The sequence below is a fragment of the Cavia porcellus genome, unplaced genomic scaffold, assembly GCF_034190915.1.
Source record: "Cavia porcellus strain 051 isolate PalLab524CR breed Dunkin Hartley unplaced genomic scaffold, mCavPor4.1 scaffold_18, whole genome shotgun sequence".
In the NCBI taxonomy this organism is placed as follows: domain Eukaryota; kingdom Metazoa; phylum Chordata; class Mammalia; order Rodentia; family Caviidae; genus Cavia; species Cavia porcellus.
In genome coordinates, this window is record NW_026947501.1 from 71,710,340 (window position 1) to 71,738,252 (window position 27,913).

The following is a 27,913-nucleotide window of genomic DNA, read 5'->3' on the forward strand; positions in this document are numbered from 1 at the left end:
CCAAGCACCCACCCTGTGTCCCCATTCCCCAAGTACCACCAACCCTTCCCTTGAGCACGCAGCCCTGGGAATCACTTACCCCATCACCAGCCTCACTGAACCCCTCCTGGGTCAGAACGGGGCTGGGGCTCCCTGGCTGCCGGGCACTAGGACCTCAACACTCAGGGCTGCAGGGTGCTGGAAGAAAGTGAGCCTGACAGCTGGTATCGATGCCGCAGGACACACCCCACTTGGGTTTGGGTCCCTGAGGATGGGAAGGGTCACCTTCCCGTGCTGGGCTTCAGGGAAGGAACCCAACAGGCACATTTACCAGGCAGGGTGGACGGGTCATAGGGCCAGTGTCCAGGTCCAAACCCAGCGGCAGGTCCTTGCACCCAGATTGCCCCTGGCCGGGCATCCCAAAGACATAGCCTATGCAGAGCTGCCTCGCTGGACTGAGCCCCTCTTCTTTGCCCCCAACAAATGGCTCCCACAGTCCTCAGCGAACCCCACAACCCAGGGCCCCAGATACAGTGGCCTCCTCTCCCTGGACACCTCCTGCCCGGCCCTCAGGGGTGCACGGGCCATGCTGCCATAGCCATAAGCCAGGGACAGACAGCCTGGGACAGAGCACAGCCGGGCAGCAGCTGGCTCCGGGCCCAGGACGCCCGAGGACGGCTGGGACTGCTGCGGCAGCTGGACCGCCCTCCTAGCAGGCCCTGGATGATAATTAAGACGCGGGTTTCCGTCAGCGGCTGATTGCTGGGAGGGGTTGGAGATCAATAAACAAGGTTTTTATCATGGGACAAAAATGAATTATTTAGTGTCAGACATGTTTGTGCTCACTTCGCTGCAGCACTGGTGGCCTGACAGGCGTGGCCAGGCATGGCCAGGTGGTCCCAGCCCGCAGAAGCAGAAGTGGCCCTCCAAAGCTGCTCGCTGTAAGAGAAACCGTGGCCCAGAGACGGGTGGGGCCTGCCCGGGGCCCGCTGCCCTTCAGGACAGCCTCGCACCTGTGGTGCTACCCCTGTCATGGATGCTTGCAGTGCGCACAGACTGGCCACATCTCGCCCCTCCTCTTCATGGCACCCCAGCCCCTGGGCACCTCTACCAGCTGCGTCCACTGGGGAGCCAACGAGGAGGTGGCAGGGGTTGTTCCTGCCTTCTGGCTTGTCTTCCACTGTCCTGAGAAGTAGAAGTGACCTGCAGGGCAATGGCCACTGAAGGAGTCCCAGCCCTCATCCATGGATCAGCCTGTTGTCCTCTGACCTTCCCAGTGTGGCTGCCCAGATGAGGACATAGAAGAGGTGTACGGATTATGCTGGTGCCACAAAATCACACTGCTGGACACACACAAGAGCGGGACAGCCTTTGTGCCACTCTGGTAGCCAAAGGGCTGCCTGAACCGCTGGGAGGTGGGGCTGTCCACAGAGAGATGGCAGGAACCAGCTGGGCATCACGTCAGGCAGCACCGAAAGCCCAGGCCCAGGCTGAGGAAGGAGCTGTGCGCCTCGGGTGGGGACAGAAGGCCCCTGAACTGGAGGCCTGGCCTCTCCTCTCACTGTCCTGGGCGACTCACCCTTAGGTCCTCCCCACTAGGGCCACATAGGGAAGGGTCCTCCCAAGGCCAAGCCAGATGTGGCATTGGAAGAACCAGTCACCTTCTCCAGCTATCACCTCTAAAAGCACTTCTGGCTTTGTGGGGATGGACACCAAGATATAAACTGTAAGGATCATGGTGATGGTGATGGTGATGATGGTGGTGGTGGTGATGGTGGTGATGGTGGTGATGGTGGTGGTGATGGTGGTGGTGGTGATGATGGTGGTGGTGGTGGTGGTGGTGATGGTGATGATGATGGTAATGGTTGTGATGGTGATGGTGATGATGATGGTGGTGGTGATGGTGATGGTGGTGGTGGTGATGATGGTGGTGGTGATGGTGATGGTGGTGGTGATGATGGTGGTGATGATGGTGGTGGTGATGGTGGTAATGGTGGTGATGATGGTGATGGTGGTGGTGATGGTGGTGGTGATGGTGGTGGTGGTGATGATGGTGGTGATGGTGGTGATGGTGGTAATGGTGGTGAAGATGGTGATGGTGGTGGTGATGGTGGTAATGGTGGTGATGATGGTGATGGTGGTGGTGATGGTGGTGATGGTGGTAATGGTGGTGATGATGGTGATGGTGATGGTGGTGGTGATGGTGGTGGTGATGGTGGTAATGGTGGTGATGATGGTGATGGTGGTGGTGATGGTGGTAATGGTGGTGATGATGGTGATGGTGGTGGTGATGGTGGTGGTGATGATGGTGGTGGTGGTGTTGATGGTGGTGGTGCTGGTGGTGGTGATGGTGGTGATGGTGATGATGATGGTGATGGTGGAGATGGTGGTGATGATGCTGATGGTGATGGTCGTGATGAAGGTGGTGGTGGTGATGGTGGTGGTGGTGATGGTGGTGATGGTGATGATGGTGATGGTGGTGGTGATGGTGGTGGTGATGGTGGTGGTGATGGTGGTGGTGGTGGTGATGATGGTGATGGTGGTGATGGTGATGATGGTGGTGGTGGTGATGGTGGTGATGGTGGTGATGGTGGTGATGGTGGTGATGGTGGTAATGACAGAAGTGATGGCGGTGGTGACAGTGGGGTGTTGATAGTGGTGGCAGGAAGGTGATATGCCACAAGCACAGCCTGTGAGTTGTGGACCTTGTGTGTCCCAGGAGGTCCTGTGGTGTGGCGTGGTAGGGGGTGGTATTGTGGGATGGGGTGCAGTTGGTAGGGGTGGTACGGGATGATGAGGTGCAGTGTGGTGCGGCGTGCTGTGACATGGTGCAGCCACAGCAGCCAGGGGCTTGAGGGCAATGTGAGGAGGGGCTGACAAGGTCCACAGGGGCCGACGGGTGGCCCAAATGCCAGCCGACACTGGACTTAATCCTGGGCATCAGAGCCAGGGTCAGGCCTGGACTCCAGACAGGGCCCTGAGGAGCACAGGGGCAGAGCAGGCGGCTGAGGAGGGGTGCGGGTGGGGCTGAGCACACCCCAGGGCTGCATCGCACCGTCATGTAGCAGGCATCACTCTGTCCTGGGCTGGGCGGGCAGAGGGTAGTGAAGGAAAGGCGGGTGGAGGCGGGCGCTGGGAGTCTCAGCACTGGGCCAGGAGGCGGCGAAACCAGGCCCAGCCCGGGTCGGCCCCGCACCTGACCCTGCAGCGTGCCGGGTGCCCCTTCGGCTTCTCCATCTTTTTTTTTTTTTTTAATTTTAAAGAGATAAAAAACAGGAAAAACAAAAAGCAAAAGAGACAAACAGCAGCAGCAAACTCCAGTCGATAGCAATGTAGGCTTTCGCAGCAAGGCGGTGGGAACACACGTGGCTGCCACTGCGCGCAGTGCTGTCTCGGAGAGTCGCGTGGGCACACGGGCCGCAGTGGACCTGATCACAGGAGCAGCTCCTCTCCAAGACCGAGAGGGTGAGCAGCAGCGTCCTCTTGGCTCTCTCACGTTACACGCACATCTGTGTCTTTTCCTTTCCCTCCCTCCCTCCCTTCCTCCGCCCCACCCAGCTGCTTTTCCCCTGGAGCGGGTTCCACCTTACACAGTGTGTAGTCTTTGGGTCCTGTTCGCTCTTCAGCCCTTACACTAGGGAGACTCGGGGTTCTACACAGCCTGTTTCTCCACCTTTAACACGGGGTCACCTTCCACTTTCTGGGAAGGGAGCAGGGGGCGTACAATGGAGAGTGCCCTGCAGCTGGCAGGGGCGACAGCGGCCCCCAGCGTGGAGCCTTGGTGACCTGGGCATCCGCTGGCCTTTCCTGCAGAACCAATGCCACCTCAAATGGGGCAGAGAATGCCACACAAGGCACTGCTGGCGGGCGGCACTGGCTGCAGGGAGCCCTCTCCACATCGAGGCCCGGACTACCCTCGGACAGTAGGTTCCCTGCCCAGGATCAACAGCCCTCTCCAGAGACGGCGCTGATGGCCCTCTGCGATCACACTAGGCTGAGAAGAGTATATTGATTGGGGGGGTGGGGAGGTCACCCAAACCTATAAAACGCTGAAATCCATAAGCCCAGGTCCCACGCTGCAGAGTGACACCCAACCCCGCTGCGGTCTCGGTGGCCCGGTCAATACTGCTCCATTAGGGCCACCACCCTTGGCCTCGCTGGGCTGCTGCCCGGTGGCCGTCCAGATTAATACGTGCCTGTTGTTTTAATTCTGTGTCCATTAGGCTCACGTTGCCAGCTGACGGGCTCAGCCATCGATCCCAGCAAGGCCACACTGAGGGGCCGTGCCCCTCGAGGTCAGTGGGGGACACAGTGACAGCTTCTGAGGTCCTGAGGGCAGAGCTGCCCAGCATTCCAGGGTCCTTCCTCCTGGACGCAGTCTGGTGGCCCTGCACCGGCCGCAGGGAGCCACGGTTGTCACAGAGGAAGCTGAGCCCCGAGTTTGCAGGCCAACATCAGCCTCTTGCTGGGACCCCGTTTGTGCCCCTCTCTCTGGGCCAGTGCCAAGCCAGCACCTTCCCTCACTGAGCTCAGCAGGCCCGGTCCTGTCCGCTTTGGAGGTGACAAGCCACTGCTTTGGATCACAGGTGTGAATGGCCCCAGCCCCCCTGTAATTTCTCCACATCGCAGTGAACCAGTGAGCAAAGAAGCTGGTGGTGCAGGGGCGGCAGAGCCAGGGTGCATGCAGAGGGGAGGAGCCCGGGGAGGGCCCGGAGCCACTAGACCCGGGAGGGAGCAGGGGTCACCTCGAAGGCTCGGAGAGGACCTGCACGCCTGAGCCACCGCGCTCCTCATGGAGACCAAGCAAACCCCACAGTGGGTGCCAGGGTGTGGGGCTAGCCTGTCACCTCTCATGCCATGAGTGCCCCCTGGAGCTGGCAGAGTGGGGACACTCAGTGGCTCCTGCCTTGATGACCCAGGAAGATGGTGGCTGGGCTCCTCCTCACTAGGCAATGGACACTGGGAACTGGAAGGAGACAGCGCCGAGGCCTCCTGCCTTGGGCCTGGGCCAGGCTGGTGCCCACTAGGCTGAGGCCCAGGGCCTGCTGCTCATGTTCCTGAACACATTGTGCTGCCCTCTGGCTGCAGGGCCACTGCCTCAGAGCCACGTGGGCAGCGGGACTCCAGTCCTGGCTGGTCCCATGTGGAGCCCTGCTGCTCCCTGCCCGTGTGCCTTGAGTCCTGAGCACAGGAGCCCCAGGCCTGGGAGTACCCCCATATTGGAACGCAGGCACCTGGTCCCTAACCTCAGCTACCCTGGTGGACCTCAGGTAGGGTCTCCCCACCTGGGCCTCACATCTCCAGTTCAGGGGAGTCACAGCATGCCATAGTGCCTCATTCCCACCAGGCCGCTGGTCCCCTGAGAACCAGGGGGGCAGCGAGGCAGCATCGCAGAGAGGTGGCACCAGAGCACAGGGCAGCGCTGTCAGGGAGGAGCAGAGACGAGCAGGCACTGTCCTGCACCCTGGGCTCAGCTGCTCGGGATCAGCCACAGACGCAGCTCCCCGAACTTGCAGACTTGGGCCACGGGCACCCTGGGCACATTTGTGTGCAAAGGACAGAAGCCTAGGCCAGGCACAACCGCGTGGCTCCAGCATCATCTGGCAAGGGACAGCATGTCCTCACTGCTTCCTGAAGGGCCGTGCTCCAGGCCTGCCCCACAGGGCACTCAGCCTACAGCGTCCCCCTCCCCACTGGTGGCACAGCCACCATTGGCATTTGCCATGGGCACCTTTGCCCACCAGGGTCGATACACTGGCAATCAGTGGGTTGACAGAGCCCAGGGCTGCCTTGCTCCAGCTGCAGAATTGAAAGTGAAGCTGGTGTTGGAGTCATGCAGGCCCCGTGGCAGATGGGGGCGGGGGGTGATCCCTTTGCAGCCCTGCCTTGGGGTCAGGCACAGGGATCCTTACTCCAGCAGGGAGAGCCACAGCACCCCAGGGTCTTCTCCTCCTGGGGCCTGGGTCTGTGGTCTCAGGGTGCAGAGCTGCAAGCACTGGCCCCAGATGGAGGACCTAAGGCCCAGGGCAGCCGAGGTTTACCCTGCCTGAGCCACGATAGGTGACTGCGGAGTAACCACACTGATGTCCATCCATTCAAAATGGCTAACATCCCTAAGCTGTCGCCAGAGCTTCTCCGTGCGGCCCCTGGCTTTCCATTCCATTGGAAATCAACACCTACGCAGAAACACAGGCAAGGACAGTGGTGCCCACGCGCATGCATAGCAGTGAACATGTATGTGCACGCATGTGCACACACACACTGAGGCCATCTGCCTCCCACACCAAACGCCCACTCGCACCTCTGCGGGGCAGGAGCATCAGGGGACAGCACACCCCCCAGGCACTGAACTGGCCCCGTCCCCAAGGCTCCTGCACCGTGGCCTCCTGGCTGGCAGACTCCCAGGGGCCCAGGCCATCCTGGGGTGAGGAGCAGGGATTGTGTGCGTCTCCTCTACACTGTACCTCGCCTTAAAAAATAATTGTTTTTTTTTTTTTTTTTTGAGACTGAATCTCACCATGTCCCCTTAAACTATGACGACCCTCCTGTCTCAGCCTGCCAAGTACTTGGACTACAGGTATCCGCCACCATGCCTGGCCTTGCCCCTCTCCTTCTAGGCCACTGGGACTTGACCCTGGGGCTCCCGGGTCCCCTATCCTGGAAACAAGTGCACCTGGTACAGCAGCATCCTTCCTGGTTGAAGGTCGAGCTTTGGCAGGGATCCCAGTGGTGGACCTTTTCTCTCCCTGTGATCCTGGTCTCAGTCCAAAATGTGTCGCTCCTGCCAGCACTGACAAAAAGGAATTAGCTGGAGGGGATTGAGCAGGGGGTGTGAAGGGGACAGGAAGTGTCAGGAGCCTCGTGCCATGCCCAGATTCGGGAAGGCTGCTGCCCAGACTGGCGCCAAGCTGGCCACTAATCCACAGCCCCGGGGTCAGCTTGAGACTCCCAGTGTGCACCTGTGGGCCCGCTCTGGAGCACGCTCACCACCCCGCTGTGCACCACCAGGGGGAGTGGGGAGCGTCTCTGATGGGATTTAGGGATTTCAGGTGGAGTGGAAGGGGGGTCATGGGCCTGAAGGAGATGGGGCCTTTGTTTAGGGTGTACGGGATTAGCCAGGCTTCCAGGGTGCTTGCTCAAATCTGAGGTGCCTTGTGCCCCACCCAGTTGACATATAAGATTAACCACCTAGGGATGATTCCAAAGTTCCGGGTGGACTCAGCACTGATGGCAACAGCTACACAGTGTGTGTTGACACCACCAAACTGTGCCCTAGGAGCGGTGAAATCATAAATGCTACACAAAGAATGGCTGTGGCGTGAATAAGGTTTGTCCCACTACAGCTCACCCCGGAGTTCAGGTCCACAGAGGTACAGAGGGAAACCCAGCCTCACCACAGGGTGCCAAGGGGCAGGAGGCAGAGCTGGTGATGGGGTCCCACCACTCTCCCAAACTCCGCATAGCCCCTGCCATGTTGGTGCTGGTGATGCCCAGGGTGCACTGTGGTTGGTGCTTCCCGGAGGGCGGCCTGGTGCTGGGCACAGGAGGGAGGCACCTGGCTGGTGCCTGGGGTATTGCAGGGAGCAGCTTTCAGATCCCCACTTCATGGATGAGAACTGTCAGGCCAAAGTAGGGAAGGGGGACGGGGGAGTCACCCTGCGGGAAGCAGGAAGAAAGTTCTGACAATCTGTCCTCTGAGCTGCCGACTCCTGGTATAGAGGACAGGGGTCAGGACCTGTGTCCTCCCCCAGCTCTTACCCACAGCCCAGACCCAGCCTCAACCAGCTGAGGGCTGCTGGGCACTCAGCCCGCAAATGCAGGGCCAAAGCGGTCATCAGGGTGGATCATGGCTGTCAGCAGGGCTGCTCCGCCTCTTGTTAGGGGTGAGTGAATAACTCCGTTTAGAGACGTCATGGAGGGCACTGGACGGGCAATGGCTGCTGCCAAAGGATTTGTGGGGCTCCTGGGGATCGGCAGAGCAGGGGGAGACCCGAGGACCGGGCTCAGAGTTTATCAGTCTGTTGGGAAGCAAGGGCATCGGCGTGGATCATTCTGTGGCCCTGAAATTCATGTGTCTTGACCCCAAATGCCGAGGAGATCCTGGGGCTTGTTTCCACTTGAGCTTGGAGAGCTCCCAAGCAGCTGGCCCTGGGCAACACCTCCAGCTGGCCTTGGGTTGAAGCCAGGCGTGCACCGCACTGTTGAGAAGTACGGCTCATGGCTCCACATCCCACGGTAGCCGCAGTGGCAGCGTCTAGGAGAATCGCATCCTTAAATGGGAGCTAGGCACGACGTCCACGAAGGGATCACAGACAGGACCCCTCCAGCTCCTCCTGAAGACTGCATGCTTGATCGTCTTTTGTTTTCTCCTCGGCTGCCGGGCAGCTCAGAGGCCAGGAAAAGCCTAACTACACCAGCATCCCGGTCTTTCTACTCTACATGTGCATTCCATTTTACTGAGAATTGTGACCTCTGTTTGGACCGTATTATGTTTGCCTCATGTGCCGTGCACTGTAAGCAAATTCGAATCCTTTGTTGAAAGAGTGAGGCTAAGAATGAGCGTGTGTGTGTGTGTGTGTGTGTGTGTGTGTGTGTGTGTGTGAAACAGTGCAGGTGCAGGGGGCTGGAGACCTGCTTTCTGCCCTCAACAGCTGACTAGTCCCCGACCTGAACCCAGAAGTGGTTTCAGGCCAGCCATGGTGATCACCCCCAGACGTCTCTGGGTATAACAGAAGGGGCTAAGTTCCCAGGCGCAGTGTGTAGTGACCAGCACAAAAGCTCTGTCCAGTGGGAGGCTCAGTGGACACCCTGAGCTAGAAGGATGAGCAGGGAGCTGGAGGCTGAGTTCCTGCCCGAGGCCCTGCCAGCGCCGCCCTGCAGTGTGAAGTGACAGGGACCCGACTGCCTGCGTCACGCACACTGGCGCGTGGTAGGCCTACGAGCAGCCCCTGGCTGCTGGGGAGGCTTAAAGAATCAGGCGAGAGATCCAGCAAAGGTGCCCGCTGCCACTGGGGCTAAGAGGACAGAGTGTCATCAAGCCAGGCCGGACAGTTCTGCCACCAGCTGTGTCTTCCATCAGGGCCGGGCCATGGAGCGGGACTCCACCCCTGCAGCCCGGCTGGCGGGCTGGCTGTGGGAGGGGGGGGTCTCAGCGTGGGGGTGTGCTCTGCAACAAAGCCCTTGCTCGAAGGCCCCTAGAGACCAGCGATGAGGGCCGAGAACCGAAGAGAGATGTCCTGGGTCACTGTAGAGACCAGGACCTGGCCAAGTTGTGGCCCAGGGCAAGACTCCACTGCCACAGCTTGGAAGGCAGGAAGGGCTCCTGAGTGACCTGGGCAGGCAGGGGTCATGCGAGGCTGTGCTTCCCCTGAAACCCTGACCTGTGTCTGCAGAGCTGCCCAAACCAGAACCACTGTGTCACCAAAACAGGCAGGGGCTGAACTCAGGCCACACGAGACCTAAAAAGTCCAGGCAAAAGCACTGAAAGGGCCCCTCTTCTCCTGGGGCCCAGGGTAGATGCGGGCAGAAGGCCGTGAGCCAGTTCCCAAGACCAAAGCAGAGAAAGGTAACCCCGAACCTAACCTCTGTCCTCCTGCTCAGTTACCCGATGCCCCTCCTGGCGGCCCCCCGCGGTACGGACAATGTCGGCACGTTTTAAACTCCAGGCCCCGGGCCCCCAGATATCACTCTTTTCTTGGACACTTTGCTCCCTAGAAGCCCTCAGAAGAGGCGCCCTGGTCTCCCTGTGGCATTTCTTCCCTGTGTTGGTTCAGGAGGGCAGGGGTTAAGCAGGGGGACACTCGCTAGCCGTGTGCAGAAACCCCAACTCGGCCATGGTGCATGCTCGCCAAATAGCAGGGAGTTGTGCTCCCCGTCACCCGCAGCCCCCCACTGAGCCTGCTGCTTCCAAGGTCACATCAAAGTCACCACAACCCGTGCTCGGCCCCCTTGCACTGGTGCTCTGGACTGGCAGCTGGTGTCTTTGCCAGGGACTTCCACCTCCTCCCAAAGCGCTGGTCTCCTGGCCTCCTTCCCGCTCCGGAGTCCTCCTTGCCCCGGCCCCACCCTCACAGCTGGGCTGGGCTTGTGGTGCAGCCCCCGCTTCTCATTCCCACGGCCACCTTTGGGTGTGCTCATCCGGCCAAGGCTTCACCTCAGAAGCAAGGGTGCAGGTTACGTTTCTCTCCATGGCAACACCGCCCCTGAGTCCAGCGCCCAGCCCAGCCCCCCAGCACACTCCTGCCCCGTGGTCCAGTCCTCGTGTTCCTCCAGGTGCCAGTGGGACCTGCAGCCCCTGCATGCTGGGCTGACCGACACCTTGCCCTGTCTCTGTGTCCCCAGTTCCTCTCTGTGTGCTTTGTAACTGTCCAGGTTGCTCCCCTCTGAGGGAGCAGCTGACACTGGCTCACCTGACCTCCATACCTGCCTCTTGCCTTTCCGGGGACGTCACCACAGTCTCATGGCTCATCGTGTGTGGCAACTAGACGGAGCCAGCGTCTCCTATGTCCGATCAGCAAGCGTCATAACCCGAGCCAAGGTGGGACCCCAGGCCCAGTGAGCCCTTTGTACCCCAAACACATGGGCACAGCCTTTCCCAGCACCCAGGGGTCCAGCCATGATCAGCATCCACTGCCTCCTCGGGGGCCCTCTGAGTCCTCCCAGCCTGCTGGGCACTCCTGAGAGTCTCTGCTGGTCCCTCCCCTGACCAGGACAACCTGAGCGCACAGCTACCAGCCACTGCTGTCCTGGGTATGAACAGCAGGTCCTCCCATTCCCCTCCCCCCCGGAGTCCTGGCTCCGGCTGCTTCTGACCCCAGCCCCACCTGACCCCCACCAACGCACACTCGCTGCCCTGGCCAGGACGCTCCGTGTGTCTGTCCCCCGACATGCCTGTCATGCAGGGACCAGCTCGGCTCTGCATCTGACCCTCGCTCTGTCCAGCCCTGGACAGTGTCACACATGTGCACAGGGGTGCTACATGGAGAGGAGGTGAGCAGAGGGCGGTGGGGTCAGCCTGGCCTCTGTCCCACCCTCTGCACAGGCGACCCCGTCCCTCTTGAGCTTCACACGCAGAATGGGGCAGGGAGGCCTTTCTGGTGTGAGTGTGGCCCAGCCCGAGGTTAGGTGTGCCTTCCTCTCTGCCCCATCCCCTGCCGCCTAGCCAGCTGTGTCACCGCCCAGTGCCCAGGTCCCATCTGTGTCTCTCCCAGCTCGCTCACACTTGTCTTGGGCACCTTCATCCACCTTGCAGGCGAGGACCTCGGTGTACAAATCTGGTGTGTCTGTCTACATAGCAGGAGGAAGTCTGGATTTGAACCCAGGTCCATCTGGCGGCCTCAGTCTCCCTGGGTTGCAGGAGCCCCAAGGCAGGAGTTGGGGTGGCCCTGGGGGCTGATTCCACCCCAAGGGTCATGACATGTCACCTCTAGGCCCCAAGCCCGGGGTCCTGGCATGGGACCCTGGCACAGCAGGAACACAGATGGCTCAAGGGTGGAGGGTCAGCAGCTGGAAGCCACTTGCCCAGGTGCAGAACTCGCTGAGGGTCACACCCCGAGCCACCACCTGCTGCCCGCATCATGGGCCCCATGACTGCGGGAGTCTCAGGCTCCACATCTGCCCCAGGCCGTGCCCAGGGCACCAGGCGGGCAGCTATCTGTCCTCCTCCAGCCCCAGAGGCTGCAGCTTTGGGCTGTCACTCACCGTCTCTCTCGCTGTAACCCGATCAGAGACAAGACAGGATCTGGGGCACCGAGACAGGAGACATCTTAATTAGCGGCTTTTCTGGAGCAGCAGGAGCACCAGACGCCTCTTAACTTGTCAGTGAGTCTGAGCCGGAAACCTGGGCTTCCTCGTGGCAAGGGCCAAGCTGGCGGCTGGGGTGGCTATGCCTATGGGTGGTGCTGACACCTGAGGACGCTGACTCCAGACTCCCTCCCTGGGGCAGCAGTGAGCCCTGTTCCCACAACAGGTCACAGAGAGGATGGCCTGCACTGAGCACCCCACGCACAGAGTCCAGAGCGCAGCTCCCAGCCGTGCAGGCCACCAAGACCTCCCGGGACCGTGAGCCGTGGGGTTTCTGGGGAGAGCAGTCAGCCTTCAGCTCTAACTGACCGCAAGGTGACCAAATGGCCTTGGTGGGTGGGGGAAGTGGGGGTGTTGCAGAGGTCTCGGAGGCTGGAAAGGGGCAGCCAGGGCTGGGCCCAGTGGGCGACTGAGACTGAGACACTGGTAGGGACAGGGGCCAGGGCCAGCTCACGGGGCCCAAGGACACCTGGGGGAGCCAGGCTCAGCTCAGGGCTCCATGGGGCTGAGAGAGCCAGAGGCCAGGCAGCAGCATCTCTCCAGGAGACCCCAGCTGCAGCCCAGGGGACAGAGGCCACTGTGACCCCGCGGTGACTCGGGTTCCTCACCGCACAGAACAGAGTGGCAGCTTAATCACAAACCACAGGCCAGACATGAGCTCCCACACAGCTCAGTCTCAGCATCAGCCCGCACAGGTCAGAGCTGTGGCCAGGACCACGCACAGCCCAGGTGCTGAGGGCATGGGCCCCCAACGAGCAGGCTCAGGCGCGGCCGCTCCCACACGGAGCGGGGCACTGGAGAAGGAGGCGCGGTTTGCTTTTCACGTCCCAGGAGCCCTAGAGGAAAGCAGCAGCGCTGGCAGCGCTGTGGACAGGGAGGAAGTGACCCCACCTGGGAAAGCAGCTTCCCGCGGGGCACCCCGGAGTAGCATCCTCATGGGGCTCCTGATTCCTTTAGGGCCCAGCTTGGGCAAGGTGCTGCACCCCAGTGTCAGGGCCCCTGTCCCCTACAGGCCAGGGGATGCAGCCCGTGAGGGAGCTCTCTGCGCCCCCAGAGAATGAGGCTGGCAGCAGTGGCGTGGCTGTTTTGGGGCCCTGCACTGGGCCCAGAATGTGGAAAGCTGACACCCGTCTTTGTGAGGAGGAGCTGGGGGCCAGAGACAGAATGTGGGGTGCAGGCACCCAAAGTCCACTTTCTGAAGCTGTACTGGGCCAACAGGCACACTGAGTGTTGAGAATCCAGAGGACAATAGGGAGTGGGCCAGGTCCCTGTCACTGAGGACACTGTAGGCAAATCCTTCCTGGGCTCCAGGAGTGGCAAAGACAGCTGGAGAGGAGGCTGCACACTTGAGCCCCAAAACAGGTCCCCGGAGGGCCAGCTTCAGTCCCTATGGCCATCTGTGCTCCCCGATCACCAGCCAGGTTCCCCTGGGCTTGGCAGGACCTCGCAGGGGGCCTCGGGTCGTGACCCTTGCCCTGTCCAGATGGACCAACGTCAGCTCCATCCACAGCAGGCAAAGACAATGGGTTCTGTTGTTGGCCAGCTGCCCTCAGTCAAATTCTCCAGGGACCTAGTGACCCTGAACAGGGCTGTAAAGGGGGCCCCACTGACTCAGCAAGATGTCCACTTACTAATGAAGGGCCACTGGAAAGGGCATTGACCTTGGTCAGCAGGCAGGAGCACTCCACTAGGGACTACCACAGAGCAAAAAAAGAGTGACCTGTCCACTGAGGACCACCACAGCACAGAGGGAGGTCACCATTGTGACCACCACCAGACAGAGAGGAGAGAGGCTCTCCATCGGGGCTGCAATGGCATGGTGTAGAGCGAAAATGTCCCCCCAGAGCCTCCTGTGTCCATCAGTGGGGTTTCCCAGAGGTATGGATCATGGCTGCTGTATTCCACAGTGGACCAATCCAGTGACCAATCCAGCTCCTAACCGAATGCGCCTGGTGGAAGCGGGGGGGGGGGGGGGGGGTGAGGGTGCTACCCAAGGCGTCCCCCAGGAGGGTGTGCCCCTGGCTCCTTCCTCCTCCTCTCTTTCTCCCCTGGCCACCTTGGGACCATGTGCCGCCATGAACCTTTGTACCACATCATTTCCACCATGGAGTCAGTGGACCATGGACTGAACCCTGGAAACCATGAGCCAAAGTAATGGCTCCTTTAAACTGAGAGCATTGGTGGATGTGACCATCGCCACCAGTGCCCTCTCTAGGCCACAGCACAGAGGGGGCTGCATATCCACCTGGCCCGGGGTGCAGCCCAGCTACACAGGGACCACCACTCAGGGTCGGTGGGCATGTGGGCAGATGGGGATAGGAGTGGCCAGGACATGCGGGTGCTGTCCCTGTGGAGGAGTCACACAGCCAGGAGCTGGTGGCTCCGGGTGTGACGATTTGCATCTAAGTGGCCCCAATTGTCTCGTGTGTTTGAAGGGTGCCTGGACCACGGGGCTGCTGCAGCCGACTTGCCCCTGGGCTGCTCCTGCCTGGCAGCCAGTCGGCCCTGCATCAAAGCCATGCGTTGAAATAAACCATTTAAACTGTGTCAACTACTGTGCCCCAGCAGTGGGACAGGGACCAGGGCACACTGGCTCCACAGAGACAGAGGGGGTAGGCAGGAGCCCCCTGAGTGTGGGGGTGGTGGCAGTATAGGAAGAGGACGGACATTTCCTCAGCAACTGCAGGGAACATGAAAGGGCGGGCCAGGCTGAGGTGCCGAGGGGCCCAGCAGCAGAGAGAGGAGGGCTCGGGAGGGACACTGCCTGGGCTGCTCAGCAGGACTGAAGCCCGGGGCTGCCGTCCATGAGAACGTGCGGTGGGAGGGCCCAGCTGCAGCAGACTCAGAGCTGATGCTTCAAGGTGGGCAAAGCCCATGCAGTGAGCCAGGCTGTTTCCCACTGTTCCACGACTTTCCATGCTGTCCCCTGCAGCCACCATCAAGATGCCCAATGACACGCAGCAGGGAAATCATCCTCAGCTGCCTCCGGAGGAGCTGGGTGACTTCCGGGAGTTGCCTGCCCTCCCTGAGCCTTTGTCCCTCCCAGGAACATGGACCCACACAGAAGGTGTAAGCGTGTCCCGCATGGCCCAGGGCTAGAAAGAGTGCACAGAGTGGCTGTGACACCAGGGTGACCCTTCCTCCCTTAGGGAGTTTAAACGCTCTTCAAACACAGTTGAACACTTATAAAACCTAAAAAGAAAAAAATTTTTTTGTCTTTTTCCTTTTTTTTATTGGTACCAGGGATGGAACTCATGACTGCCTGCTTGCAAGGCAGGCGCTTATGCTGCTGAGCTAAACCCCCAGCCCCCAAAATTTTTTTAATAAAATAAAACCTGAAGGCCTATGGGTCGAGACTTGGGTTCGGCAGGTTCCAGGGCCCGCTGCTGTCACAGATGGTGTTCTGGGCCACCCATAATGAGGGTGGGCATGCGGGAGGAAGGGGCAGGCAGGGTCCTGCACGTTGGAGGGGACTGCGTCTCCCCAGTCCAGACTTTGAGCCTGGATTTCTAGAAATCCCAAGAGAAAGGTTGACCAAACAAGTCTAGCAGGGTCCTAAATTAATTCCAGCTTGATTTAGTTCATCCCCCAAATTCAAGCAGAGTACTTGACATAGTGACACATAAGGGCACGTGTGGCCAGGGAGGAAGAGGACGCATCTCCATCTGGTCATCTGAGTGGACACCAAAAGACATTCAGCAAAACTCAGCTTCATTCAGACTTAATTTTTAAATTCTTAACAAAAAACAAAGGGGTGGGAGGTCCTTATTCAGATCCACTTAGAGGAGCGACAGGCTGGAGAGCTGCAGAGGACGCTGGCCAGCTGCAGAGTCAGACCATGTGACACAACAGGACTGCCACCTCCTGTCATCCACACACTAGGATGCCATCCCCTCCACCGGGCCAGAGCCAGTCTGTGTCCCCAGAAAGGGACAAGGCAGAGGGCGCTGGGTTTGTAGGATCACGTCTGCGGTGTCCATGAAGGCAGCGGTCACACAGGCTGCCAAGAAGCCGGAGAGGGGGCTTCCCCTCTGGAGGGGAGGCCTGTGTCCTCCACGCCTCCAAGGAATCCTGTTCCTGGAGGACAGAAGGGAGGACAGTCCACCTGCGGGTTCGCCAGCTTGAGGGGGAGGAGGAAGCATGCAGACTGTGGAGTGGACATCATGCTGGAAGCCTTCCCACTGAGCAGGGTCACCATGGACCATGTATTGCCACGGGGGGTGCTTCCTACTACACGTACATGTGCGACTTTGGATGAGAAGACATTCAAAGATGCAAATATGGAATATGCTGTGAAAGCCCACACCAAGATAATCCATGAACAAATAGCTAATAATCAGCAAATTTGATGGCTATAAAAGCCATTAAATTCCTATATGCCACTCACCAATCAATACCCAAATAAATATATACAAATTCCCAATAATATGAACAACTTTTAGGAGCATGCAAGTTGTTTACTAGGAAAATTACAAAACACGTTGGTGGACTGGAAGGCACTGTCAGGTCAGCGCACTGTCTGTGAGCCTCAGCCCTGCCACCCGTCCAGGGAGGCCTGAGGAAGATTTGGCTCAGGCCTGGGGGTGGGGGGGGGGTTCGGTCCAGTTCATTGGAGCCAAGTCAGGACTCTCACAGTGGAAGGGTACGGGAAAGGACCGTTGCTCCATTCATGGGGGCTCCAAAGAGAAGCAGGAGGCAGCACCGCATAAGCACGGCCAGGGCCCAGACACAGACCCCAGGATTACACCTCCATGAGCAGCCCGTCCCCCAGGAGTGTGCCTCATGAATGCCCTGGATGCCTCCCGAGTAGCGCAGATTCCGGCTCTACCCAAATCAGCCTGCAGATTCAGGGTGTCTGCATAAGCAGCGCTCAGGTTTTCCACCATGGGCCTTGAAGTCCTAGTATAACAGAAAGTGCGATAGATCAGAATGGCGACTTAATTCTTAGGAAGTGAAAAAGCTACTTTAAATCACAGTAGTTAAGGCACACTGGAGAAGGCCCAGGCACCAGGGGCCACGGGGGGCACTATCCACGGAGAGCAGGGGTGGCTCTCCACGGAGACACTGCACCCGCAGGTGTGTGAGGCCCAGGGCAGAGCCCGCCCCTGCGGGTGTGAGGCAGTGGATGAACCACAGGTGGGAAATGCACACTGGCAGGCAGGAAAGAGGAGGGACACGGCCAGACCTGACGAGGCCATCGGTCCCCAGCGTACTGTGGACATCTGCAGGCTGCTTTGTCCCACGGCAGAGAGCTCTTTCCCCTCCAGCCCAAACTGCAGTCTTGAAACTCAGCTTCACAGAGTCCCAGGGTAGAGTCACGACATGCCCGCCCTGGGACCACGACGGACTTCAACTAGGAATCATAACAGGACAGCCACGGGACTCCCACACAGCTCCAAACTAAATAACACAGTTTCAGAAGCATAATGCCAAGAAGAAATTTCTGAAGAAATTTAAAAACCTTAAGCCAGATGAAAATGAAACATAACTCATCAAAATTGTTGACGGCAGCAGACGTGGAGAAGAGGGATTTGTAGCACGGACCGTGCACATTAACAAAGACACAGGGCTAAAAGTAGGATGAGAAATCGGTTCCAAAGCAAGCAGACAAAATAAACGCTAAAATTAGAGCAGAAATCAGTGAAGGCAATAGAGGAAAATCAGTGAAACCAAAAGTCTGTACTTTGTGAAATATCGTTATAACTGTAAGTTTCCGATCAGGCTGAGACAGAGCTGTACCAGAAGAGAAAGAATCTCATTACAGACCGCATGGACATTAAAAGCACAGGAAAGAAATCCAAGGAACAATTCTGACAGATCACCACTAACCGGACAACCTAGACTGACCGAATTCTTGAAGGATACAAAACCCACCCAGGAAGACTCAGGCAATCTGAAGAGGTCTGGATCTCTTCTAGTACGTCAAGGGCTGAGCACCTGCCTGGCAAGCACAGGGTCATAAGTTTGATCCCTGGTACCAAAAAAGAAAAAAGAAAAAGAAGGTAAATCAATAGTCAATAACCTTCCAAAACAGGAAGCACAAGCGGGCCTTCCGATGAAGTGCACAAACCTTGAAGGAAGAGGCTATAGCAGCTTCCCAGGATCCCTTTCAGAATACAGGAGGAGAGGGAAGGTGCGTTACCCCTACTCACTCAAGAGACCTATGTTACCCCGACACCAGAAGCAGAGTCATTCCAGGAACGGAAGGCCGTGGGATGACACCTCTTAGGAGACTGATTGCAAAATTCTCAAATTATCAAATAGAGTCTAACAATGCCTAAAAAGAATTATAATAATAACCAAGTGGGATTTATCTCATGGATGCAACATTCAAAAATCCATTCATGGCTGGGGATATAGCTCGGGGGTAGGGTGCCCCTAGGTTTGATCCGCAGTATCCCAAAGAAAAAAATAATTTATGTAATTAATCACACCAAGAGGCTAAGAAAGAAAACTACCATCACATCAACAGACACAAAAAATTTCTTACAAAATCCAGTACCCGGGCTGGGGATTTAGCTCAGTGGCAAAAGCACCTACTTTGCAAGCATGACGTCATGAGTTCAATCCCCAGTACCAAAAAAAAAAAAAAAAAATCCAGTACCCAAAGCCAGGTGTAGTGGTTGGTGCATGTCTGTGATCCCAGCACTTGGGAGGCTGAGGCAGGAGGATCACTATGAGTTCAAGCCAGCCTGGGCTACATAGCAATACCCTGTCTCAAAGAAAACTCCACTACCCACTCATAATCTTTAAAAAAGTTTTCCAGAAGACTGGGAATAGAAGGCAAACTTCTTCAAATCAAAAAAGGTTTGAAATAACCTACAACTGCCAAGTTTGGAGAAGCATACCTATAGTCCTAGCACTCGGGAGGCTGAGGCAGAAGGCGGCTGGCCGGGGCTATTTATTGAGTAGGAGTCAAGGGCAGTCTGAGCTACATCCATGGCCCTGTCTAAAGAAAGTTTTAAAAAACCAACTAGTATCATATTTAATTGTGAGAAGCTCAAACTCTTCTTCCAAGATCAGGAACGGGGCAAGAATGTCTCTTCTTCGTATCACAGCTTTTCAAAACCACACTGCAAGCCCAGGCCAAAGCAACAGAAGAAGAAAAGAAAATGAAATACACACACACTGGAAAGGAAGAGAAGTGCCATCGTCCACAGAAGACCTGATTATCCATGCAGAAAATCTAAAAAGCGTAAAAGATAATGTGCTGCAATTAACGGAAAATCAGAGCAAGGTGGCAGAACACAAGATCAATATTCAGAAGCTAGACCCCAGCAATGCATGAGGAGAACTGGAAATTAAGAATGCAGTGTCACTTATAGGGCACCCAGAACCGAGGAGCACAGCTGAGCAACATGTGCACGGGGCTTATGGGAGGACGACCACCGATCCCAGGGGAAGGGAGAACTAGCCAGACCGCGCAGGAGGAAGCTGGGAACGGAGGGGCCCAACGCCATCAGCCCCTTCCCCTGGTCTGCAGACCCCGTGCAACCCAGTGGGATCCCAGAAAGCCACTCTGTGGAGATCAACAGAGTCCAGAGTTTATACGAAGGGGCCGGAGACCCAGGCGGGCATCGCAACACCAGCGCAGAGCAGAGCTGGGGGGCCGGGGCCGGGGCCGCCCGACGTCAGGGCCGACTGCAGAGCTCCCAGAGAGGAGCCGGTAGAGGGCCGGACACGCATCAGTGTCCTAGAACACAGATGGGGGACGTCTACCTAGAGAGCCACTGCACACCCACGGGCCTCCTCCCACACTGGGGGCCAGTGTTGGCAGCACCTAGGCCAGCCGGAAGGACACCTCCAGGCAACACGGGGGACTCACGCTGCTCTGCTGGGTGAGCGGGGCCAGAAAGGGCTCCTCCCCTCCTCCCACTCCTCCTCTCCGTCCTCCTTCCCCCTCCTCCCCTGCCCCTCCTCCTCTTCCTCCCCCTCCCCTTTCCTCCCCTCCTCCTCCCCCTCCTCATCCTCCCCTCCACCTTCTTCTCCTCCTCCCCATCCTCTTCTCCCTCTTCCTCCCCCTCCCCCTCCTCCTTCTCCTCCTCCTCCTCCTCCTCCTTCTCCTCTCCTCTCTCTCCCCCTCCCCCTCCTCCTCCTGTGCCACTGTGTCTGCCCAGACACGCTGGCTTCCTAAGTGAACACAGCAGGCGTCTCCCACACCTCCCACAGCGCATGGTCATTTCCGGCAAGGACACTGCTGGGTTCCGGCCTGGCCCAGGCGTGGATATATGCTTCGGCAGAACCCTCCTGCGTGCGCAAGAGAGGCTGCAGCCACGCGCGTTGCCCGAGCACTGGGGCCAGGTGTCCCAAGGCTACAGCGCCCAGGGGCTGTCCAGGGACAGTAAGGCACTGGTGAGCCTGGGGCCAGGCCGACCCAAGAGCCTGGTGCGTGCCCAGCCGGTGACACTGCCAGCGTGGGGTGACCTGGGAGCTGGCGCCTGTGCTGACAGCCCTCTATCTGGGCTGGAGGTCACTGGTGTGGCCGCCAGCTCTTGCCAGCTACACCCAAGACTTCCAGAGCCCTCTCTCCCCTGTGTCCTTGTCCCTCGCCCCTCCCACTTGCTGTGACACCCAGGAGCCCTGATGGTCCCCGTCCTACATGGGTCCTCTCAGCCTCCCTCCCCCGGTGTCCCGCTAGACAAAGCCTGAGCTGATCAGGGCCCACGCAGCCCTCACCAGGGACCCCTGCTGCCCCTGTGCCTGACCCGGCTTGGTCGAACTGTCCAGCCTCCCTGCTCCAGGCACTGTGCAAATTCTAGTCCAATCTTGGAGTCTCTCTGAGGTGACACCACCTCCAAGAAGCCCTCCAGGAGGCCTGAGCAGAGGCCACCACTCTCTTCCTGTTGACAAGCAGCTGCCCTAGACCATGAACCTCCAAGGGCAGGACAAATGGTAGGGTGGGCTCCAAGCTGCCCTTAAATCCAGAGAAACTTGGGGGTCAATCTGGAGCCTTTGGTTATAGCAGCCTCCACCAAGGCCAGACATGGCCCACACAGCCACTCAGCTGTGGGGGAAGGAGGTGCAGCGGCCTCTGGACGGGGCTGCTGAGGACTGGGGTATCCCCGGGCAAGCCCTGACCATCAGGGGCAAGGCCCTGAGCCACACGGCCCATGTGGCTCCGCTCCATGTGAATTCAGTGGCTCCCCCACTGCTGCCTCCTCTCCCCGCTGCTCCTGTGGGTGAGGAGAGTCATCACAGAGACACCCCCTGTGCCCCCTGCCACCTGGACCAGGGCTGGTGGCCCAGCTTGGGCCTGAGCCTGGGGCCAGGACACTCTCGTTGCCTCTGTGACTTGGTCTGTGACATGGGCCCAGCTGTCTCCCTGCAGGTCTCTGAGGGGACCCAGAGACCACCCCCCTCTGCGCATCTGCAGAGGCCAGGACTCTGGCACACAGCTGTGGGGACCGGAACACTGGCTCCCTGATGCCCTGCTCTGTAGGGTCCCCATCCACTGAGCCCCACGCCAACGAAAGAGCTTGCAACCCCAGTGACGGGATGCCATAGCCAGGACCCGCACAGGTGCCCTGGGGCGCTCGCGGTGAGGGAGGTCACCAGATGGACATGCCAAGGTGTGACAGGGAGCCAGGCGGGTGCAGAGGCTGCTTAGCCAGCTCTGCCCAGCACCGGCTTGCACAGTGGCGGACGCACTCGGATTAATCCAGATTGACAATGACCCAGGTCCTTCTCCATCCAGGGGGCCGCAGCTTCTCCCCGGGGCTCCCTGCCAGGAAGGTATTGTGTTCCGAGATGAAAATGCTTCTCATTTTTTCTACAATTTCCGTTTAAAAACTTCCAAATGTTCGTCCAGATGATGTGAAACTGAACTTCAAGAAAATCCTAGGGGGTTTGACAGTGGGGAAAAAGTGGGGGTCTGGTCTCTGACCCCCAAGCCGCGGAGGATACAATTTCAAGGCTTTCTTCTCCCAGCCCCACTGCTAGCCCTGGGGAGGGGGAGCCTGGGCAGGGTGCAGTCCACGATCCCCATGCACAGGTCTCAGGGTGAGTGGGGAGCCTGAGGCCAGGGTACTGGGGTCCAAAGTCCCCTCTTCCGGCAGCCTCTGCTCCCGGGTTTCTGTGCTGGAGGTGACCTCGAGGTGAGTAGAAATTAACAGCGCTGTTTTCCCTTCCCCAGCACAGCACACTACACACCTCACAACACCCCAATGAGGCCTTGTTTCCACTTTGTAGATGGCTAAACTGAGGCCCCAGAGCAAGCAGTGGTGACAAAATCCAGAGCACTCCAGCTGGGCCTATGGGTGTCAACCTGGGCAGGCCGGTGTCCTCAGCCCCAGCTGGAGCTCCAGGCTCCACAGGGAAGAGCGTGGGACTCCTGAGTCTGAGCTCTATGAAGGGGACAAGGTCTGCGGTCAGGGTGGAGACAGGAAGGTCAGCGGGGACCTCCCGCACCCCAGGGGCCCAGGTGGCCCCTCCACACCCCACGGCAGCCAGCAGTGCCGGCCACATACGCAGAGGTCCCTGGTCAGTTTTCAAAACCACCGAGGACAAAGTGGCAGGGTTCACGCCTCAAGCTGCAGGAAAGTCCCAGTGTCGCTCGCCACGTGCCCCTCGGAGGTCCAGTGTGTCCATCTGTGTCCCAGCCTGCGGCATGGTGTGCCAGTGACCAGGGCCTGAGGGAGAGCAGCCAGGCCGGGGAGTCTCCCACGGCTTCCCCTGTGGCTTCCTGCTGTGCACCTCCAAGGCGCCCACATTTATGACATAATGGGCCGTGAAAGTGGCAGCCAAAAGTGACCACCTGCCGCAGGGCCTCCCCAGGCACCTGCAGCCAACATTCGGACTTCCGTCCCAAGCTTTCCTCGCCCCTGGCAGGTGGGGGCGCAGGTGAGGTTGTCAGGGAGTCCAGCCCGGCGGGGAGTGGTGCCGACAGCCCCGCTGGTTGGCAGTGGCTCCTTCCTGCCCGGCTGCCCACAGCCTCCCCAAACCCATCTGAGGCCGGGGACCTCTGGCTGCTCTGTGGAAGCTCTGGTCCCTCTCAGCAGCACCTGCAGGCTGGACCCAAGCCGGCCCCAGTATGGCACTAATTCAGACCAGGCCCAGCCGCTGGACACAAACTGGACAGACCTCAGCAGCCTCGATGGGAATCCTCAAATGAGGACCACGTTTCCAGTGCCTGACCCCAGCAGACAAAGGGAATTCCAGACTCTGGGGTGGAGGGGAATCTTGAAAGGTTTCCTATCCAGCCCATCTGGCCCATCCAGCACCACCACAGCTGTCATTCAGGTCTGGAGTTACCTGGACAATCAAGGAGCATACACGCACCAGCAGCTTCTTGCACCCCACCCGGGACGGGCAGCTCACTACCTCAAGGGCAGTTGCTGGTCCCAGCAACTCTGAGCCTCTGGAAACGCAGGTGAAATCCCTGCTTCTCTTGCTGTCCCTAGTGGAGCCCAGGGCCACACAAGACCTGTGTCTCTTCTTTCTGAGAGTGCATCCCCAGGTTCCGATGTCCCCACCCCCAGAGACACAGCCAGGCTCCTCATAGGGCCTCCCTTGGAGATCCGAGGCACCACGGGGTCGCTCTTGATTTCTGAGCAACTTTGAGATGCCCGTGGGAGTCAGTCGGTGATCTGTCTCCAAGGAGACTGCAGGAGCCAAGGCCCCAAGTTTGCAGGAGCCGGGGGCCTTGATACCGGCAGCGACAGGTACCAGCAGCGGGCAGCCAGGCCCACCTGGGGCCAGATTTGGGCAGCCCGGACTCTAGGCGGGACCAGCAGGCCGTGCAGTCCTTCTGAGGCTCCGTGTCCCTTTCAGGGTGCCACGGGGAGGAGTTCGGGTTTGGGGCAGACCAGAAGAAGCCAGGGCCACAGTCAGCAGTCTGGATTCCTTGGCCCTCTCTCTACACGCCGATGATGAGCATACTCGGTCAGCCACACAGGCTGGGCAGAAGACCTGGCCGAGTCCTTGTAGAGCAGGTGGAGGGAGGAGGCGACAGAGCCCACGAGGTGTCCGCCCTGAGCACCTGCTGGGCTCCCAGGCTCCGGCTTCGGGGCCTTGAGCAACCCTGCCTGTTTCTTAGTGGTGACTCAGGAACAGCAGAAGGCCATTCCTGCGAGAAGCTCACAAAAGGGAAGTTCTTCGTCTCACCTGGGGGGAGGCAGAGGCAGGGGGTCTTTCGGCAGCACCTCCCTCCGGCTCGATGTCACTGGGTGACATCAAGGTGGCGGGGCGTGCCGGGAGACTTGTGGGGTTGCACAGCCACTGGCTGGTGCCACTGTGCTCTGTGGCGTGGCCCAGGTCACCTAGGAAAGGTTACAAATGAGTTACATGGACATCTTTGTTTCTTCAATGGAACTGGCAACCCGTGCTATTCTGGCCCAACCCCTTCTATCCATCCCTCAGGCCTGCTGGTCTGTTGCTGTTACTACTGTTGTGTTGTCGCGGTGTTTTGAGACAGGGTCTCCCTATGCAGCCAGGATGGCCTTGAACTCTGAGGACTCCTCCTGCCTCAGCCTCCCCAGTGCTGGGATTACAGCCGTGCTGATGTCTCAGTAACTCCCTCATGGCTTTGTGACCGCTTGCAGCCCAGGCTGGAGACCCAGCTGCCAAGCCCGTGCCCGCAGGAGGCCACCGACACCTCCTCTGCACCTGCGGGGGTGGGGGGATTAGGGAGTTGCCAGGGAAGCCCTGGCTTAGTGGGGAATTTTCCCCAGCTGAGAGGAGGCCCAGGAGGAAAGAATGACCAATTATCTGAGGGGGCCCCTCAGATGAAAGGCCCTTTCTCTGGTCCTCCCCCTGCCTGTCCCGGCTGTCAACAGCAATTTGACCAGGAATGCTGCTGGCCTGACCTGTTTTTTCAGGATGGTCCCCACACTGTCCATCGCCCTGCCGGAGGTGACCAGCCAGCACCCTCGGCATGGTGCCCAGCTAAACTTCACCTTCAAAACCAGGAAAATTGATCGGAAAAACAATTCCTGGAAATCTCTCACTAATGCTATTTGGAGCGGGGCGGGCAGGGTGGGGGCTGCCTGGCTCTAATCTGATCCCCGATGTGGCTCTTGGTGGAGAATGGTCAATTGTTACTCATTCTAATTGGTTCTGGGTCACTCCCTTCCAAATAGCTGTTGCGTTCTCTTCATTTTTTCAATTAAATCTTAACAATTCACATCTGACAAAACTCAAAAATCTTGTCAAGAATTGCTCCGATTTGTACGGTAGGAATTCGCAGAAGCCCAGAGCGGGGACACTTTCACACACGGGCCAGCTAGGAGCTAACTGGGCTTGTCCGCGCCCGCCCTCTCCTCCGCACCCCGAAACCACGCTGGGCCTGCGCCTGCGCAGCAGCGGGGCGGGGACCCTGGACCCAAGCCCCTCCTCCTCACTCTCCTCTGAGAAAGCTTTATTCTGTCCCCCAAGGCAGGTCCGGAGCAACCAAGGGGGACTACACAAAGGCCCCAGAGCAGCCCAGGCTCAGGTTCGAAGCCACCTTGGACTGGGCCTCTGGGTGACACCCCCTGGGAGCCCCTTATCCTCCACCACCGAAGGACGACGTACTGTTGCCCAGATCTGGGGCTCTAAGCGACTGCTCCCCGACACTCAGGGGTGTCCCCCACCGAGAAGCTGCCCTTCGAGTTGGGCAGACCTCGGGCTTGGTCCTGGCCTTGCTTTTCCCTGTGAAGAAACCTTGGACCAGAGAGGCCAGGACTGTCAGGTCACACAGCGGCTCGGGTGCAGAGCCGCAGGAGATTCGGTGTTTGTTCTGGAGACCGTGGGCCACAGTGTGCAGTGCCTGGAGCCGTGTGTGGGGGTCTTCCTTCAGAGCCGGAGAAGGCTGAACGCTGCTTCCCAGGCCCGAGGGCTGGTGTCTATCAGGCTTGGTGGCCCGACTGTCCCCAAGCGGCTGGTTCCAGGCCACCCTGTGTCTCCTCAGCTTCACAGGGCCTGCCACATGGTGTGGCAACCCACAGGGACCTGGGTCGAGAGTTCATTAGATGCCCTCCGTGTCCCCTCTGGGCATCAGCCTGCACGCAGCCTTCAGCCTCCAACCCCCACCTCCCTAGCTTGTCCCCTCTCCCAGGCTCCTCTCTACAGCCCTGACCACTGTCCAGGTCACCTCAGGAAGTGTCCTCCTGGGCTGGGTTCCCCCAGCTGGTCCCTAGCCAGCCCCACCTTCCCTGCCTGGCCTCCCCCTCCGCTGCACATGGGCCCCACACCCCAAAATTAGCTGTCTGCACTCAGCTCCTGCCTGTGTCTGGCTTGAGGTGCCCGACCTCAGGCCCTTAGCCCCTCCCAGCAGCAGCCCAGCTGGTGAGGTAAGTCTGGTGGCACCATGGAGAGGGACAGGGGATGCCAGGGCCGCAAGAAGGCTGGACCCTGTGGGCCAGGGCAAGGCCGGGAAGTGGTGGGGGAGGCTAGGATTGGCGGTACTGGGATAGGGTGGACCCTCATCTTCTGCCAGTCTCAGCTGGACTTAGATTCATCTCTGCCAGGCAGTGTTCCCCAACTGTACCACCATGGCCTGGAACACAGCATCCATCACTAGGGACCAGAGCCCTGTCTGACCTCAGGCTGGCCAGGGCCTCTATCTTGTGGCCACCACTGCCAGAGACAGCCACGAGGCACAGGCCTGCCGGACACTCTGCCTTCACGTCCTGTAATGGGACGAGGGCTCCTCCCCAGCAGCCCCAGGACCTGAGCACCAGGATTACAGACAGCACAGGGCAGCTGGGCCTGGGCCAGGCCCCCACAGCAGCAGATTTGCAGGTTACAAAACAGGCCGCTGGTCACAGCCTGAGCAGACGAATCTGGACACAGGCTTGTCCCTCATGAGAAACAGGCTGGCCTGGCGTGCAGGTCTGTGACCCCAGCACATGGAAGGCTGAGATAGAAGGAGCCCAGTTTCAAGCCCGGCCTGGGCAACTTAGCAAAACCCTCTGCACAAAGGGGCAGGGGGTGGTGCAGGGGATGGCCCTGGGTTCTGTCGCCTGTAAATAAAACACTCAGGATAGAGAAGGCCAGTGTCTGAGCACCGCTGGCATGTATGGCCAGTGAAGATAGGTGCGCAGGGACTGTGGCACCTGCTGTCACCAGGGCAGCATCTCACCGCAGTCCGGCAGGGCCCCCGGGCCCCAGCAAGCCCAGGTGTGTCCACACCAGTGCCTGTGTGTGGGTGTCCACGGCTGGTTCAGATCTCTGATGAAAACTGACCTCAGGTCCGCAGCAGGGACCGGGGCGCACAGACCAAGGTCTGTCTCCGCAGTGTGGTGAGTGGTGGCCTGAGAAAGAAGACAGCCACTGAGCCCGGGACCCATGCGGTCAAACTGTAAACACAGCTGCCTGAGAAGGGGGCGGGGAGTGGCCCAGGGGAAGCAGACCCTGGGGGCTCCAGCCACAGTGTTCTGGAAATGCTGACCACAGTGGAGACACAGAAAGCTGGGCAGTGGCCAGGCTGGGGACAGGACTGCTGCCCAATTCTTTTTAAAAAAATGCACTCTGGGAAGCTGAGACCCAGTCTGAGCCCAGCCTGGGTAAATTAGTGAGACCCTGTCTCAAAATAAAATAAACAAACAAATTAGCTCATGCTGTGGCTGCCACTCTGGGGAAGGCCGGCCCAGTCCAGGAAGGAAACAGCCCCGTGCACCTGGTGCTCCACAGCTCTCCAGGGGAGGGCCTGGGAATCCATCACACAGGCCTGGGGCCACAGCCAGGCTCTGTGTCCTGTGTCCTGCCTGGCCGGGCATTTGGGGTCAGGAGATCAGGTCTGTGGCCCAGAGCAGGAGCTGGGTCAGGAGCAGGATGGGGAGCGTGGAGGCGGAGGCCCTGATGCCGTAGGAGGCTGGCCGTGTCCCCAAAGCACCTGACCTCGGAGCGGGGCCACCTGGGCACAGGCCACGGGGCTCAGCTGACCATTCTTGAGCCCACAGCCTCCACGGTGCTGGCTCTGCACCCCTGCCCCAGGCAGCTCCAGGCCAGAGCCCCCCACCTGGCTCTGGGGTTCTTGGAGCCCCGGAAGGGCCGCTCCGCTGCTCCTGAGGCCGGGCCAGCCTCCCACTCTGACCCCCTGTCCTACCTCACTCCAGCGGGGCTGGGCCGCTGCTGGCTCAGCTGCTGTGCGTGAGCGCTGTCATGTGTCGTGCAGGAAAAGCCAGGAAGGCTGAATCAGTCTGCAGTTTGGGCT

At 59.2% G+C, this 27,913-nt stretch overlaps 1 long non-coding RNA gene across 1 annotated transcript; it reads right to left on the minus strand.

Annotated features, from left to right (window-relative positions):
* Nucleotides 1-15,486: 15,486 nt before the first annotated feature.
* LOC134471417 (uncharacterized) lies at nt 15,487-27,799 on the minus strand. Its single transcript, XR_010040900.1, has 2 exons — nt 23,884-27,799; nt 15,487-16,680 (listed from the first exon to the last, which is right to left on the minus strand). It is a non-coding gene; the product is annotated as an uncharacterized LOC134471417 (long non-coding RNA).
* Between the last annotated feature and the right edge of the window lie 114 nt (nt 27,800-27,913).